This window comes from Anopheles funestus, chromosome 2RL (assembly GCF_943734845.2).
Source record: "Anopheles funestus chromosome 2RL, idAnoFuneDA-416_04, whole genome shotgun sequence".
NCBI lineage: Eukaryota > Metazoa > Arthropoda > Insecta > Diptera > Culicidae > Anopheles > Anopheles funestus.
Window position 1 is genome coordinate 27,595,713 of NC_064598.1, and position 18,957 is coordinate 27,614,669.

General features: G+C 42.2%; 2 protein-coding genes across 5 annotated transcripts in view; one reads left to right on the forward strand and one right to left on the reverse strand.

The window, feature by feature from the left end:
* LOC125765293 (neural cell adhesion molecule 1) overlaps positions 1 to 18,587 on the reverse strand; it is a 111,602-nt gene extending 93,015 nt beyond the window's left edge. The window contains exons 1-2 of one of the 4 annotated variants that reach the window (XM_049430258.1): positions 18,469 to 18,587; positions 16,372 to 16,641 (exon numbers count right to left, since the gene is read on the reverse strand). The gene's annotated coding sequence lies outside the window, so the exon portion shown is untranslated. The other 3 variants (XM_049430257.1, XM_049430256.1, XM_049430255.1) reach the window with 3 other exon arrangements.
* Positions 1 to 18,957, forward strand: part of LOC125765298 (BTB/POZ domain-containing protein 6-B) — a 356,684-nt gene that overhangs the window by 105,533 nt on the left and 232,194 nt on the right. The window lies entirely within an intron of this gene.

Consider the following 18,957-nt stretch of genomic DNA (forward strand, 5'->3'; position numbering starts at 1 on the left):
TCTTTTGCTTGTCTCTGCCATCAACCATATGAAAGGCTTAACGTGATAACAAGACCGCCCCATCCAACCATCCGCTTTGCACCGATTGCGAAACGAAGGTTTAATGAAACATCCCATCCTATTGAATGCGTCGCTACAGATCCAGCTGGCTGGCTGGCTGGCTGGCTGCAGTGCTGCTGGGGACAGAATTCCGCGGTTTCGCCTTGCGGCCACTCGACGCCAACGAGCACGAAAAACTGTACAAAAATGATGCACAATAGTGGCGCACGATGCTGCTGGTACCAGTGGTACCATCAAAATAAAAACAAATAGAAGAAACATGCATGAATGGGGTGTGCGGGTGCCGCGGGTTTTTTTTTGTGGTTTGGCAAATGCTGCACCATCACCACCGCTCACCGCTAACCAATGACCAACTGCAACATCGTCCCGTTTGATGACGGGGCTGGGAAAACGGTTGAGGGAGTAGAAAGAAATGAAGAAAGAAAGGTAGAGAGAGAGCAAAAAAAAACCCAAGCACCCTAAGTGCCACAACGGACGGATACGCCAAAGATTTATGTCAGAATTCGTGCTTCCATTGAGCGGGGATTGAGCATTGTACCGGGTGAGTCTTGGGTGCTGTGTGACAACCGAACCGGAGGTTGACCGGAGGAGAAGCGCTTTGCCGAGATATTTGCTATACAGCACAGTGTGCAACCTGCCTTTGTATCAAATGCGCGCGTCTATGTGTGGGGCTATGTGTGTTGATGCATGCGGCTGCTTCAATAGAGCTGCTGGATATTATTTCCTTTTCAGTGTTCATACCAACGCTATTCGCGTGCATATGAGCTGCGACCCTATCACATAGCGTTGTGTTCGGAACGGTAAGGGGGAAAACGCAGAGAAGAGTGTGAACACAACTCTTTCGGGTAAGGAAACAGCTAAACGCAGAAAAGGGACACAGTTGGAAAGAAGCGTACATTCAACACTTCTGGTTGTATGACAGCTGTTATATGATCACATGTTAGAACAGCTTAATATAGAATTAAGATATTTTATTTTTGATATCTTATTTAACTTGCGAAAAGGTCAGTTAACACAGTTAAAAAACTTTTTAAACTTTTACAGAAAATAAAATAGTAATTATGCTGCAACAACCATGTACTAAATTTAAATTTTTGTAAAATTATTTTTAATAAAAGTCGGACAATTTACTTAACACGAGAGTAATTTGTACTGCAATAAAAAGTTCCAACCAACACATTAATTCCCTAAGTTTGAAAAAATTTTTTTATCGAAATGACTACGATATTTCCTACTATTTCCTAATATTTCATTAAAACAGTAATATGTACTACTTTATCACTACAATAGTCTGGAAAAAAATAAAAGGGTTTAAAAGACGGTACAAAATTGTAGATTTAAATGTACATTCCCCAACAGACGCGAAATGAAAACTGTAAATAATGTTTAAATAACATTCCTTAAGCTCTATCCATGTTGATGTACGCCTGACGCATGTCGATGCAAAAAACTGAACCGAACAAATGGTATTTTACAAACAACAATTTTAATCTAAAAATGGATTGTTTTATTTGATTAATACAAGCCGTTCGGTCGTACTATAAAACGATCTACTATTGTTAGGTTTGATCGCAATTTCATATTTCTTGATGAGATTTTTGTTGAAAACTAGCAATCCAGTCATTCAAGTCTCTTTTACGCCGAAATATTAACCCAAGCGTTCAATCACCTTCAAAAGTGATACAATTTCATGAATTGGTTTCGATAATACCTAGTTATGGTTGAATTCCGTTTCAAAAACTCATAAATATTTGTTTTCATTTCTTCGCAACCACTGCTGAGATAGTCAAACCAACCGTGTTTAAGCAAAAGAATTTTTCTCAAAACTGCAAAATAGGGAATATTAGACATTTGCAAGATATTGAGAGTCTTTAAATGCCTTTTATTCCTTTTTTAAAATAACAAAAATCTAACTTCCATAAACCGTGATTTCAAGCCTTTAAAATTAGTCCTTATTGATGCAACCAAATTTGGTTGATTTTGATTGAGGTTTGATTCTATAATCAAAAAACAAATTATTTAAGTCCGGCTTCTGTTCATATGTCCCAGCTTCGTTTATAATTTTTTAGACACTTCATTGAGTGTCAATTGTAGATTGTCCAATCTTATATTACAAACGATACTTTTATCACACATTATACATCGTACATTCAAACACACATGCCGTGTTCCTAACCTAAATTTTATTCTTCAGCCTTTTTGGGCACTGCAAAAATGACTTTAAAATATTCATCTACCAAACATCGGTCCCCATTACGTTTAAAGAACATCTTCAAAACCTTCAACCATGCTAGGGCCTTCAACGGCGAAAAACGAGTGACAATTTTATTTCCACCAGTGATTGATGGAAATAAAAGCCTCAACCTTCTTTTTTGCCATCTAGCAAACCGCCACAAAACCAAAACCTTGATGGAATCGGATTGGCTTTCTCTATCCTTAAAATGTTTGTTTAGTTTTTTTCACTCACTCTCTCTCCGATGTTTGTTTTCTTTTGTCACTTGTTTACTTACACTCCTTCGGTGTTCCTTTTCTAGCGATGGTAAGGATTTTTGAGTAGTTTGACCCATTTTCGACCCACTCCAGTGCTACTACTACTTCTAAAGCCATACCCCGATATCGTCCCATTTCCGCCAGGAACAGGATTATTCATACGAAAAGCAGATCGCTAGTGAATGGGAGCGAGCGAGGCGAATGGGATTACAGCTGACCGGGGGTACGGTTACCCGGAGTGCTCGTTGGTGAGTTGACATCACTAGCCAAATCATCACATGAACCGGCCGAGACCGTTCCCAGTTTTGCTGGGTAGAGCAACGTCAAAATATAGTGCTAAATTCGGGCTGTCAATTTCATCGTAAAGGATTTTTTTCCCTCCCTAAGCTAGGCTTAAATTTGAATCCCAGTGCTGTGTGTTTTTTTCCCATTTCGTACTACTCCTCATCATATTGTGGCTATCCGTTGTCAGAAGTAGTAGAAATTTGACGAAGGCCAACCTGCCAATGGTCGGATCGGAACTTTTTCTCTACCACATGGAAAGTGAAGGTCGTCGGCAAACATGCTCACAGCATCGATGGGCATATCCACCGATGCATAGATACAGTATAAAATGAAGAAATAAAAACATTACAAAACAACAGAACAAAACAACAACAACAGAAAAAAACAAAACCCACACCAGAAACTGAAAGAAATATGTTGACTCACTCAATCCTCGCCTTGGGCGACAGAAACGCCCAAAAATGGTAAGGCATCTGCATGTCATCTGCCTGTTTTGACTGCCGACTGGTGACAGGCCGACTTGAAACAGTGGCGTTTCTCATTTCGCTCCATACAGTACTCTGGTGATGGGTTTTTTAACCTGTTTTTTGTGTTTTGTATTTGTGGTGTTTCTTTTTTCTTTTGCCAACAATTTACCATAAAACCATCCATCTTTTTGCGGTGGACCGAAAAGTACGCGCTGAAATACGAGGCGGTTTCTTTTGTTAGATACGTAAGCATTGTGATTAGAAGCAATGGTTGTTCGGTGGTTCGAGTTTCTTTTTTTCGGCGCAAAAACCACAGGAAACAGTTCCCGGAAAACACTGAAACCCGGCGACACCATAGCTGGTAAATTCGATTGTTTGTAATCCATTTTACAGTTTGTTTCGTTCACTTTCAATTTTTTTTTAGAAATGTTTTATTGGTATCTTCAGCGAGTCTGTTGACTTGAAAGTATATTGACTGTTCTACAGCACTCAGCAGTGGCGTGTATTGTAATGGTTTTGCCTATGGTTTTATTTCCTTCCCACCTAACACGGTAACAAAGCGAAACACATTCTGCAAATGCGAACTAGTGCAAAAGGCTGGCAAAAAAAACACACTCGCTACACCAAAGTTGCCTTGCTGAAAGATTTTAAGCCTACAGTCGTGATGACGAAAGTGTATTTCAACAACGAACATAGACAACCAAAAAAAAACATCCACGAAACCGAAACAATGCCCTTAATCTTAATTAATTAAAAAAGGATCTACCATTAGTGCGTAGTGCCATTACATCAGAGTTACATTTTTTTACCATTAAAACACACCGCGGTGAGGGCTCTGTTATACAGGGCTCTGGATGAGGTATGCCGAAGAAGAAAAAAAAACTATACACCAGAAAATAGGTTCACTTGTGAGTGGAACATGATTTCATTACATAACGAAATTGTTTTACTCGTTTTGTTGCTTTTTTTCTGCCTTGTAACGCCAAAAGTGCTCCTTAATTGTGTTCTATTTCAAAGTAACGTGTAATCGAATTGAAAAGCTTTGTTCGGAGTTTTTTTGTCTCTTCGGTTCATTACAAACTTTCATAGGATTAGCTATTTTACGAATGTTTGGCATTATGAAAACCATTCGAATTGTACGATGTAACCACACAATTATTTCCCTTAAGGGATGTCATCGCTCGTTTTGATAAAAATAGTGCTTAAGATGTTGGTAATACTGATAAAATTTTCAAGGTCTAATTTTATCTCCAAGAATGGTCCAGATGATACTTTTATTATAAAAATTATTTATTACATTTCAAGTTTTGTAAAATATTCGTCCAATAACGTTCGCGCTTAGCAAAATTGAGTCTCGGTTTAAAAGCCACAATTTTTGTAGCCTCTTTATATAAAAAGGTAAACAAAGTTGCTAATGCAACGCTGATACACAAACTCCGGGTTGTGAATGAAGTCTAGACAACAACCCGTCATTGTGACATCATGATATAACAATACCTTTCGGAGTTCTTTATTATTATTCTTTTTTTCATTGAAGTCATCCAGCAAGTATTGCCTACATAACATGTATGTGAAAAAAAAATCTTTTAACTAAAATACCTGAACCAACGCAAGGAAGAATTTCTTATTAGAACAATCGTCATATTAACATCAACTTCAAATCCTACTGAGTTGCAAGATTTAATCATTTGTTCAATTGGGTCGTTAGGGCAATATTTAATAGTTCAAAAGTCTGGTCGTAGCAGCTGCTCAGTTCAAATAGTTAAACCTAAAGCTAAGCTCTGTGTAGAATCGAGGATAAAGCATTAGGATGGATTATACAGTATACTGCGATTGTTCTGTGATAGTGTCTGTGACTTCACATGACTGTTATAAGTGCTTTGACAACTTCAAATCCATACATAACGCAGTCTTAAGGACTTTAAGCGAAGCTCAAACCATGAAATCCTTAAAAGGTCAAAGTGTATCTTTTTTTTATTAAAACATGAAGAGAGAAAAATAAAACTAGGAGAAACCAGGAACATCAAAAGGAAGAACAAAACAATCAAAAGTTAAAGGATAAATTGGACATTAAGTTCATAATGTCATGCTAGACTTCAAACAGTGTTCTAGTCTTTAGATTTATCTCTCTCTTTCTTTCTCTCTCTCTCTCTCTCTTTCTTGCTAGCTTAAAGACACAACAAAGCAACAAAGACATAAAACCCGAATAGTAGTCAGTCCTTGTTACGGGGAGACGGTCCGGATGGGATTTGATACCCTGTCCTGCGGAGTGGCACCGACGCCATTTACCACATAAACCACCGGGCCGCTTCCGTTCCGATCCGGTGGTGTATGTATAATCTACACCTTTAGATTTATATCACACGTTTTGGTTTTGAGAAGTTTTCAAAGAGTTCACCAGAAAATGATCAAAATATATTTCGACACACAATCACTAAACTGAAGAGCGTATAAAAGAGATCTATGGTCTATGTATTTCCCTTGAGCGAAAATCGATAAAGTTTCTTCATGATTTATGAAAAATTATCCTCTTGATCAGAGCATCAAGGGATCTAAAATAGTCCGTCTAATTTTAGAATTCAAAAGTACCATAGGCTCCTTAAAAATTTACGAAGTACCTTAAGGCTTAGTTTTTCCTACATAGACGAAGTGTTTGTTTGAATACATAAGTCACCATTCTCGAGTGTTGGATATGCGGACGAACAATTCCACATTACAGAGCATGATTTCCACGAATCCTGGATAAAGCTTAAATGAAACGTTTCTTGTGAAGAACTTGCTAATGATGTTAGCCTACAGATTTGCTGATTTTTTTCCCATCGCTGTTGTTCTAATTTCCCGGAAGGAAAATATTATCATCTTAAGCTGTGAGTTTCGCGTAGTTTAAGATGCACAAACAACCACCGAATAGCGTTCCTAGTAAACCATTACATTACCCACTACACCTGTCTAAAAACGCAAAACGTAATCAAATGCCAAGAGTTCGTCGATAGCAATCGAAGCTTTTCGGTACGCCCACACACCCATGTGCAGCGGCACTTTGATCCGGGTCGGAAAAGCGTTAATTTGCCGCAGTAAGCTTATAGCCCTCTCTCGACCAAAAACCCATGTCCCACGCCTATCCTTGCCCACCCACAAAAACCCGTCTTTCGTTGACTTTTCTTAATTCAGCAACCGACGCCCAGCATCATTAAACAACTTTCTGCCAAGCTGCTGGGCAAACGTAACCCAGAGGGTTTGTTCCCAACAGCAGCCGTGGTCCCGTTCGGTATAAATCAATTTGACACCGCAAAGGTTCCGAGGGCACCGTCTGCCCGTGTTGCGATAGTTTTTCGGTGGACCGAAATTTCACCACAAATATTTATCTTGATCAACAGTTTCGGAACAGGGTTTTCTGGGGGGACAAACCTGCTATGGGGGGAAGCAATGGTTCTGGTGGTGCTACTGCTCCTTGTCCATCCAGAATCCATCCCAGCACGGGAATCGCTGAAGGAAATTTTCAAAAACAGTGTCGTTCTTTTAATGAGTTCAAATCGACCTAAGGCGCCGGAAGCTTGGTAACGTTACAATTTGCCAGAGCACGGTAGGCAAAAATGGAAAATGTGGAGCACACACACACACACACACACACACACACACACACACACACTCGCACGCCGCACAGTTAGTCTTCTTGGCTGGTTTTGTGTCAACAGTCTTGCCTCCGAACTGCTGGCCGCTACCTTCTGCAATCTCCACTGGGAGTGACAGAACCAGGCATGTGCCTCGTGTACGTGTGTACGCATACAAGCAGCAGCAGAATGAACGGCATAGCGGCCGGATAAATATAAATTATAACTTTGTATGTTTGTTTGCACAGCCCAGGGACAGCGACGCATAAGCCCTGGCAAATTGGAAAATGGATTCGCTTCGTATTGCGACGATCGCCGTGGGTTTATGGGAGGAAGAAAAAAAACCTCTCCGGAACCAAGCAGCAATCAGGTCGGTGGTGGTGGTGGAGTCGGCATATCGGTCCCGTTCAAGACCGGTTATGGCTTTTTCATTTTCTTACTGATGTTTTCCTTAAGCGGAAAGCGGTGCGTATGTTAGCTTTTTCCCAAAACCCGGAACCATGCGCGTATACGGTGCCGTGCTGAAGAAAAGTCACATCTTTTCCAAGGATTTTTGGGGATGCCAGGATCCATTTCGGTCGCAATGGTTCGGGAAGGAAAATGTAGGAGGTGGAGGGGGGAGGGGAAGGGAGGAAGAGTTCGGCTCAATGGCGGCTTCTTTATATTTCTATAATCGCATTTCGCACACAAAACCCATATACCCATTGCGCATGGGAATATGGGCAGATGGGTACCGTTTAGGGAGCTGCCATGTGACCATGGGCGGCACAACACATGAAACGTTAGAATACGATTGACATGGGAAATTACACACTCACAAAACCGCCCGAACTTTTCCAATCAGTTAAACTTTCCCTCTCTCGCTAAACGCTTCACAGCGAAAGGTGTGTAATTGTAAGGTTTCCTTGAGAGTGTCCTTTGTGCCGTGTTGTGTCGTCCGCGCTTAAAGTAGTATTTTACATAATTAAGGTGCCTGCAAGACGCTTTCGCTAACCTCGTGCCATTCGTTTTCCTGCTTGTGGGCCATATGCACGTCGAGGTGTAAGATTAAACACGCTCAGCTTCACACCTCATTGAAGCTTAGCACATGGATTGAAGCGCTAATAGCCAAACGTAAAACTCACCCGCCAGGGGTAAAACGGTTCGATAGCCTGCGCTATCGCTACATTAATTTTTTATGTTTGTGCGGTGATATAAAGGTTTCTCAAGCTTCTCAAACAGCACAAACCATTGTTGCCGAAACTCGCTTACTTAGCATTTCGACTGGCACGGTGTAAAGTCTGAGCGGAACTTCTTACGGGAAAGAGTGTAGAACCATTAGTCGGGCGTCTAGCAACCACATCCATCGTTTCCGTGTGCTTACCGCTCGCTGCAAAGTGGAACATACAAATTCTTCTCAAGACGAACACTACCCGCTACAAAACTCCTTGCAAACATCGACTTTTGCTCACACACACACACACGCCAATATTGTTCCATGGTTGAACTGGTTTTTGCTGAACGTTCAACCTGACTCACTTTGGTACGAGCGGGGGCCACTAATTAAATGAAAAGCAATTGACTGGAATTAAACGGTATGTACTGTCATTAGAAAACAACAGTTGTTTGTCAGAAAATTTAAGCGTAAATAATTCTTTCCCTATCGTCTCTACTTTACACGGCCACTGTTTGTGTGAAATCGACCAAAAACTTTCTGTTTGCCTGCGCTGGTAGAATACACACAGTTTGGCATTCATTTTCCTTTCGCACCGGATTGAGTTTCCCGGAAGAAACAAGCGTTACAACATTTTGGGCAAACAAACATTCAACACATAAACACATGCACTTGAGGTATGTTTTTGTTGTCGAATTTCATAAGACGAATGTTTTTTTGGCAGTGAATGTTTGAGAGGGCAGCGAAATGTTTCGTTTGTAACGCCACTCGAAAATTATGCAGCAAGCTGCTGATGGCAAACTCTGAGGATCAATTAGGTTGGGCCTAATTAGGCACTTAGCTTATTATTTTTCTTCTCATCATTCGCATCTTTTGATGGCTTTTGATGTGATGGTCCTGTTGTTCCAGATAAGTTCTTGGAAATGATTTATCGTACGATTCATCAAACATACGATTCATGTGGCGTACTTTATGATGTATATTTCTTGGATGATTGTGGACAGGTCTTAAATCAAATATGATCGTCCTTAATTTAAGGATGATAATTTAACAACTTAAGATTTTACACAGGTAAATCGAAATGGATCTTTCAAGTGAATTATATTTGTGAGCTACACATAGTTGTAAAAAATAGCCTTAATCGGGTTTTTCCAGGTTATTGCAGAAGTAGAAAAATACAGAAAAATTGATAAACCTTTTTCCTTCTCCTTTTGGGGCAGTTCAAACTCAAACTTACTCGATTCAAAAAAATTAATCAAGCACAACACTAATCAAAATATATTTATGTAGATTTTTCTGTGAATAACCCAACCTTCTAAGAATTGTTGTTAAAAGTTAGCGCTCTTATTCAAAGTAAACCCGAAAACCCATGAATGCTAATGCAGCAACCACTGTACCAACTGAAAACATAACCAAAAGCAGCTTGCAAACACAAAATTACAACCGGATTACGCAAAGCATGACTCAGAATATTGATTGATTTTGAGGAAAATCATCAGTTCCACGCCCCGATCTTCGGCTAACCATCGCATCGTGAGACTAAAATCGTTCTTCCCCGCAACTAAAAACCGAAAAAGCACGGGAACGATCAACGAAAGTAGAATACGAATTAGTAATTCTATCAAGTGCCTTCTGGTAACCGTTTTAGAAGGAAAATGGATGGACGAAAGAAAATGTCAACGTAACGAGCGGCATGCCGGGAGGCGTATCAGCTTCAGCAGGCAGCGATTAATTCGATTTATCGTGTCAACCGGTCGCTCGTACATTGCGGCCAAGTGCAGCACACTGCTACATATTGTATCGAATGGATCATCCCATCGACAGATTCATCCATTGCACATCCGAACGCTGATGCTGATGGTCTATAGCCCGACGGAAACATCGTATCGTTTTGCATCGATTCCTTTGTGGAGGACAATTCAAAAAAAAACAAGACGAAAAAAGAATCTGGCACGTTCCTTCATCCAATCGCACAGAACCAGACACAGGAAGCAGACACGAAGCAAAAGGATTTCCATTCCGATTTGTACCATTTCATACCAGACGTACGCCCGGCATACCATCGAAAAATTCACAGAACAAAAGACCCCGAAAGGATTGGATGGTGTTTTTTCCCACGGTACTCCTAGCAATCCGAAACATCGGACCGTATCTTCATTGTGCGTCTCCATTGTGCGCTTCTCCATTACGTGCTTCAGCGTTAAAAGCAAACTAAGAATCGAAACGCAAAACAATACAAAAAAAATCGACACAAAACAAGAACTCAACAAACCACTTCGTCACAGCGACACAGTCTGCTACAAAGCATCATCTTCACCCCGAATGCTATGGCACAATTCGCCACCGAAAATAAACCACCCCGACTTGGGTGCTTGGGCGAATTTTGGGCGAACCCCAACCCCGTACGGGTTGTGCCGAGAAATGGCTTGATTGAAATAAAAATGGCACTCTGCGGCAAAACATTACCGAACACCACTCAGCACAATTAGATCCGGTTTAGCTGAATCTGGTGCGGATGTAGCTTCACTGTTTGTCCATTCCCTTCCCGTTACATAGCGAGTGGTGAAAACAACGTTCAAAGTGAATTTGCTCCTACCGTTTGTGGGACTTCCAACGTCTGTTTGGGCTCCCGGCAAATGGCTGTTTGTCTCCTTCCATACGACACGGTTGTCCGAATGGCCGGAACGCGCTTTGCTTTAATTAGGAATTTATTTGAATATTACTTGAATGTGTCGCCGTGTTGGTTTTCGTTAATTTCTTACTCCTCCACCCCCTCCAGCGGTAGCCATCAGGTTCACTTCCGGGGAAAAACGGCAGCGAAGCCATAACAACATCAGCACCCAATATTCGTAAGGTACACTTTCTTAGGAAAATAAGATTGCCCGCGTACTGGCAACCAGCAAGGTGACGGAAGGTGACGATGCTGAAGAAACTTTAGGCCATTACAACAAAACACCAACGTCCCAACCGCGGTAACACTACTGGGCGTGTGGTACGGTAGAGCAATTCGTTCTGAAGGATCGTTGGAAGGAGCTTCCAGCTACAACCCAATCCATCGGTGGTGTTAAAAGCGTAGCGACTCGACAAAGCTACGGCACACCCGAGTCGAGTGGTTGTGAAACGTGAGAAAATTGCCAAATACACGTGGCCCACACTATGGTTCTAGCGCCGCGTTATATACCATGGTAATTCGTACCCGACTGATGCCACACTGCTGGAGGGGAGATGTATTTTTCTTTTCTCAGTTCCGCTGTTTCCCAGGTTTAACGCTTTGCCTTTTGGTAAATGTGAACATACCGAGGAAAATAAAGGGGTAAATTGAAATGAACTAATTACGGAGCGCCCAAGAGGTTTTCCGGTTCCGGCTGGTAAGCGCTATTGCCATAGTTATGAAAATGGTAGAGAAAGGTGCAAATGAGTGTAGAAAATCAAATCAAATGAATGTTAACCACTCAAGGCGTCATTGTTCGCGTCGAGTACGGCTCGGTCCGGTTGATGAGACGAGCACGTAGCACCTCGTAAAGGGTGCTGGGCGGAACCTGAGCGTTTTGAATTGAATTGCAGATTTTGTGGCGCCCGTGTCGCAGGTGTACGTACGGTACCCGCTTAGATGGGTCAGTTTGAACGAACAAAGAATCGTATGAGGGGGAATCAAGTTTACCCTCAAGTTGGACAACTTTTTTTGTGATTTTTTTTACGCTATTCCTTTCCTTAAACAAACACGTGATTATCTATTTATGCATTTGTTTGTATTATTTTAACAGACATTATTATTTATTGGAGAAAAAGTACACATAACTTACTTTAGATCCAATGTGATCTGCTGTCGTTAGGACGAATCAACTACAAATTGGAGATCCACTCAATAGATTCAGTATTTTGAAGACACATCTATCAACAATCGATCAGTTCAATGAGCTGCTAGAATTGTGGATGAAATTCTCTCAAAGACCTCAGTATTTTGAAGATTCATCGATCAACAATCGATCAGTTCAATGAGCTACTAGAATTGTGGATGAAATTCTCTCAAAGACCTGTGTATTTTGAAGATTAATTGATCGAAAATCGATCTGTTCAATGAGCTGCTAGAATTTGTGGCTGAAACTCTCAAAAACCTCAGAGTTTTGAAGACTCATCGATCGACAATCGATCAGTTCAACGACCTTCAAGAATTTGTGGAAGAAACTCTCAAAAACAAAGTATTTTCAAGACTCTTCGGTCGACAATCGATCAGTTCCATGAGCTGCTAGAATTTGTAGGTGAAACTCGAAACACCATCTGGCGGCAGGCATCAACAAACCGCGAAATAGTAGATGAACTGACAATAACAACTGGAGATACAATTCTAAAACATTAAATTGTTTAAAATATTATTAATTTGTAGTATATTCGAGGCTTTGGAATTTCGGCACCATATATCCCGTATATAAGATCGAACACAAGTTTGTCTCAAATTCTGAAGTAAAACTTCGTTTGAAGAACGTCGTTCGCTCGAAAGGATTTTTTGCCCCATTTGAATGGAAGAACAAATGGAAGAGATTTGATATGTAAGATACTTACTATCGTATAATGCATTGGACTCTCCTGGTTAACAGTAGGCTAGTCAAGTCGTTAGAATGCCACCGGACGACCAAGCCCGTTAAATCCTGTTAGGTCTTCGCCATAGAAAGGCTGACGTTTAGCAGATGTCAGTTTTTGACCATGAACGGTTTAGTGGACACTTCCAGCAAAACAGCATAGGGAAGTCATGTAAAAAAGTTGTTTTTATCTGATTATAATGCTTTAGTACACAATTGTAGCATTTGCATAATTTTGAAAACGATTCCTTTCCTTTGTTTACTAAATATGGTTTCCACTATAAACCACTTCCGAGAATTTGTATTCTAGAATGTACGATGATGTTAACGATTCCGTACAGCATTTAAATGTACTTCATTCATGCAGCGCGCATCAACAAAAACGCAAGACATCATCATCAACATCATACCATCGCTGTCTTCATTGCTTTGTGCAGAGCAAAGCGTCCCACACGCATGCAGACCCACGACATGCGCGTCGTGAAACATATTCATTATCCGAACGAATTTGATCGCTTTTTCCCTGTACCCATCCCATCCCTGGACGGAGTCACTTTCTTTACAAACATTACCATTTAATCTGTTTTGATGTTGATATGCTAAAACTTGACGCTGTGTGCCTGGCAGTGTCCCGTACGGGATGGTATGTGTGTAGCTCCGGTGGGAGAACATAATTAGAAAATATGCCAAAATGTAGACGCTCTTATAGCTTTGTTCCGGCACCATGAGAATAAGAAGCGGCCCTACCACCATCGCTACCCCTTTTTGTGGTGTGGGTGATTGTAACAAAACGTCGTCTTAACGGAGGATGGTCCGCTTAATTTGAAGACGCCCGACATTCTGTGACAACCAACCATACAATCGGAAGAAAACTCTCGTTAAGATAAACAGTTTCAGCCTTTCCTTTCTATGCAATGTCGCTGTCTCTATATGTGGGTGGAAGTGTGTGGTTTCTTATTAGCAGCGACAACACCACTACGTGTCGTTTATGACACTGACATCATACAGAATGCCGTGCTGCCAACGTGAGATGATTAACGGAAGTGCTGGATTATGCCTTCACGTCACAAGAGGAATAAAACCGAGCTCATTGTGAAGGTTTTAAAAAAACGGTGGGGAGGGGGGAAGCCAAACAACGAGCAGCGCGAAAAACCGCTCAAGAAGATAACGATTTCTACGAAAATGATGTGCTGTGCACAAAATATCATCCGTGCTGTGTGTAATGTTTTTGGGGGCGAAACATCATTACCAACAAAGCACGGGCCAGATCAGACAGAACAGAACTTTATACCAACAGTTCAAGGCTAGTTTGGGGAAGTTTTCATTTCTGTTGTGTTTTCTTTTTCTGCCATCATACACAGAATACTTCTTTTTTTCCGCGCTGAATGTGAAAGCTCGATTTAATCAACGTTTCGCAACCATTTGCTACAGAGCACCAATTCAAGGTGTAGCTAGAAGCCGAGGTGATCCTCGGTACACTGATCGGTGCGTTAAACTGTCACAAGGGAAGGAAAAACGTCTCCACCAGCATGTCTCGCACCTCGCCTTATGTAGCGTTTTTTTATTCCATTTTTTACATTAAAACAGACAACAACAAAAAATATGTGCCAATCAAATGGGAAAACATCAAGCCTACACACGGCCCGCTAAGCCACCGTGCTAAGGCACAAGAGGATGAAGTAGCACACAGATCAGTACACCATACACAGCTGCTAGAAGTCGGAATGCGGATAAAAAAGGAAGGGCAAGCATCAACGCCATTCCATTCCGCGCCCATCATCTTGCAAAACCCACCGAACCGAACGATTTACCGAATCAAGTTTGGCCAGTTTCTTGGGAAGGAAATTAAATGAAAACCATCCCTCGTCTAAAGCGTCGCGTTATTTCACGAACAGACGGTTTGGTACGCTCTCGGTGTAAGACAACCGAAAAGAATGCAAGAAAGTTTAGCCCACCCGTCAAAGTACAGCTATCCATGCTGGTTCGCAACTCTCTTTAAATTCTTCTTCAAACCCAAGCACTCCACCAGCCCCACCAACAAAAAAAAAGCTTCCCTTTTGGGGCAAAAAGGGGCCCGGTGAAAATGGCAAACGCTTTTGATGATGCTTCTGCTTAACGAAATTCCTCACTAAACAACAAAAGCAAAACACATCCCCCCAAAGAAGAAAAAAAATCAACACACGCACATCTTGCGCGAAAATTGAGACTCCATTGGGGACTTTTCGCTTCATTCTTCAGCCCCTTTCAAGGACGCTCTTGGCGCTTATTGGTGATGGTGGTGGTCGGTGCTAAACAGAAACAATCTCGCGAAAACACGCACCAAAAACTCGACTCACAGTGGGTGTGAGAGAAGCCATTGGATCGGGGAGACCGAGCGCGAGAGAGAGGGAGAAGAAAAGGGGGCGCAGAAGGGAAGAAGAAAAGTGCACCGCCAAAAGTAATGATGGCGGTAAATTTTAAAAGCATCATTTTCTTGCCACGTTTTCTTGCCACCGACAACAACAAACGCACATTTTCCCATCTTTGGCGTTTGCTTTGAGGGTGGTTCTTTTGTTGTTGTTGGGACATTCTTTTTCAACTCATCCTACTTTCACTCCGGATGCCACCAGGAGCCTCCACAACAACAACAACAAAATGGCCAGCAAGCAGGTGAACCGGGAACGTTATTTGATGGGGACAAAGTTTTTATCACGTCTGTTGCGTTGTTTTACACCCACACGCTTACACGCTTGATGGCCGTTGGTGTGTGAATTTCCTTGCGCCGGAAGGAAATGTGATGTTCCGTCCATCCACACCACCCCCCCAACCCGTGGTGGACTCTCTCATGCTGGGTGTATGTATGTGATTAGTTTAGCTTTGGTGAGATGGAGCAAGCGTTTTTTTCACATCGATTTCCGTACATTCCGTACTGTCCAAGCATCCTGTTGCAATTAGGATGAAATGGATAAAAAAAAGCTTCAGCAGCAGTTTTTTTCCCCCGAACAATAGGGAAAAGTTACAAAGAAACGTACCACAGGTACCGGGTATGAAATGCATTCATCAACAGCAAAACCCTCCCCCATTTGCGATGGATGCTACCAGGGCCGAACACCAGCGTGTACCATTAAAAATTAATTAAACACTGTCATCGCGTCGTTGCAACATTTTTCATTGTACCGCGTGCAGGTGGTACGTCACCGTGCCTACCCACCCCGACCGAGAAGGACTTTAATTTGATGAAAGTTCGTTTTTTTCTTCTTTGCTTTAAGCCGTTGTTGAATTTTTCGCGGTTTTCTCCCCACCATGACAGTTATAATGTGGTGCAGAGTAACGAGATACAGTTGACTGGAACGCACAAAACAACGAGCGAAAAATGCTCATTGTTCGCATTACAAGCAAAACCCTCCACATTGAAACTAAGCTAAGCGTAAGTAGCTTAAAACTATCAAGTGTTTTAAGCGTTTTGTATTGGTGGTGATTTTTTATTTGTTTTCGCCAGCTCTCAATTTTTTTAATTTAGAAATAGTTCTATAAAAAAATTTGTAAAAAATACAAAATAATTGCTTAACTCCAAAAATTAATGGGATTGGAAGAAACCCTCAACCTAATCAAAAGACTGACTCAGTTCTTCCCTTGGAAAGCGTGTTATCAATTAAATAATCAATTAGACACAGAAAACAGAATATCTTATTCACCCAACAAAAGAAAAAAACTATTGCTAACGAGCAATAGAACTTTTGAATTGTTACCTCTTCTAGGATGAGTTCTTTGCGTCATTTTCCCCCCTTTGTTTTTTCACACTTCACTCCATACCGAAGCACGGTACACACGGACCACTAAATTTAATTTCGTTTCTATTGCACATTGCAAAACCTTCACACCCCGAAAAACACTTTCCATCTCTTTGATCCTTTCACTAGATTTTTTTACACCATTTTTAACTTTTCAATTTCCACTTTCCTTACTTACACACTAGCACATGATCAACACATGAACACGTACACCCACACTAACGTTTGCTGCAAAAATGCAAAGAGAGATGGTGAGGAAAAAACATAATTGAACAACAACATGGTTTATTTCGCCATTCTTCTTTTGCCTTTCCCGTTGATAAACTTTCACCATGATAAAGTTATGCGGGAGTGGTATATGTATTTTCTTTCTTTCTTTTTTTTTGTTGCTGTGGCCACTTTTATCCACTGTAAAACCACTGGCTACACTATCGTTTCTAACGATGGTTCCATAAGCTAAACGGTTGCAAACACTCACACAAGCACTCACACACATGAAGGCTAACCAACGGGGTAGATCCGCGAAAGCTTTGGTGTTGGATTGCGAACTTTTCGATGCGGCTAACGATGGCCCTTGTATGGCTACACAACCGTGAGCTTAGCAAAACACAGCACAGCCTATCTATCGGTGGTTTGATTCACTGGTGAATTCTCCGTTACCATCCTTTTAAACGTTTCATCGTTTTAATATTGCTACAAACAAGCATACGAAACGAAAAAAAAAGAAAAACGTCCTGAAACTCACTGGAGATATTTAGAAGAATGATTCGTTGGTTTTTTTTGCATTCTTTTTGGTGGCCACTATTTTGTTCCACACAGCTAAAACGAACGCACGATCGAACGCACATTTGCTGTGTTGCTGTGCTGAAAACGATTTATCTCACCCCAACAAAACACGACCTGGGGCTTAGTGTACTAACTACCAGGCCCAATTATCCTTCGCCCAACGATCGGTTTGAAGTGGCATACGAGTGGGTGATAATAAATTAATGCTTTTCAACATAATCCATCGGATGGGTGGGAAATTCGTCCACTTCACCACGTAAAGAGGGTCGTCGTAACTTCTTGTTTCACCTTTCTCGTTCGGTTCCAGTGGAATCTCCACGGAGCATGGAACACTCGTGCAACTGCAGTTTGTGCAAAACGCTTCCGCAATAGTAGCTTCTACGGCTTAACCACCGACAATCACTCGCTATCATGCGGCATTTCGATGCGATACCACAGAACAGCTCTAGCCATCGACGATAGTTTCTAACCGATCTAACTGCAACAGTGACCGGCGTTGATGCGAGCACCAGCTGGTTATCCAGCGGCACCAGCACGGACTTGTATCGTTGACCCTTTTTCCTTCACGCAAGGATGGCTTTTGCAAACAGTCTACGCAAGCGAAAAACACACCACAGTCAACACACGATTTACACGCGGCACCGAAACGCACGTACGATTGCCGAGGCTTTGGTGGATCTGTGTCGAATGACTATCCGTCCGGATGCTAATACGAATGACTGGATCGGTTACCGTTCCCGGTGGGTGGATGGGTATACACTTGACGGACAGCTTCTTCCCAGCGTACGTATCACAGCATCCTTTTTGGGCCGTGTGACGACGTACGGACGTTTCTTTCTCGAAAAGACCACAACAGAACGCTCATAACAAGAGTGATGGAATTCCGCATAGGAATTCCACTACCACACACACCAGCACACACAAGCACAACCCCCATTTCTCACTCCCTTTCTTACCCGAAGTGCACACAACTTCCGACACATGGATCGGGTTTGGGGATTGTGTTGGCCGATCGGGCATTCCCGCTCACCTGTCAACACTGAACACCCGCGGACATATCGAACCAAGGGTTACGCGCCCCATCATCATCTCGCGCGAAAGATGGCATCCGTAGCACAGTAAACCCAACATGCACCCATGTAAGGGCGGTGGCAAGGGTGATGATAACTTCCGGCCAAAACGGGTTAGCAGGACCAAAAATTCACTCCACCCCAAAAGAAGAAGGAAAAAAAAAGTGCAAGAAAGTATCTCGAACCGCGCCGTTAGTACCACCGTGTCCCGGGTACGGTAAGCCAAACGCGTGCCCAGAAACGTCTGTCGAACGAAGGCGTCACACCGAAACTAAGGTATCGGGCCAAACTTTAGCGTTCGGAGCGGCCAGGCTAACCTACCGACTGTCACGAGGGTTGAAAAACGATGCTTTTTTTCCGTTGTCCGGTCACTCACGCTCCCACGGACTTATCGCTCCGAGATAATCGCTCCGGTCCGGTGAGTGGTGAAGCATTTTTCTTCTCTTAGCTCGACAGTACTGTTGCAATGTCCTTGCCCTTGCATCACGGATAACAAACTTTCTCGATGTACTCGTAGAAAAGCGAGAGATAGAGAGAGATTTTTTCTTCTCAATTATTTTCCACCCAATCCGGGCACTCACCGTGGACCTGGGGGCTGCAAACTGGGTAGCCTCGGCTTTCTGCCGTGCCCTTCGGTGAGTGACTGGATGGGGCATGCGCTGTTGCGTTCGGGGGGAGAACACCCCCC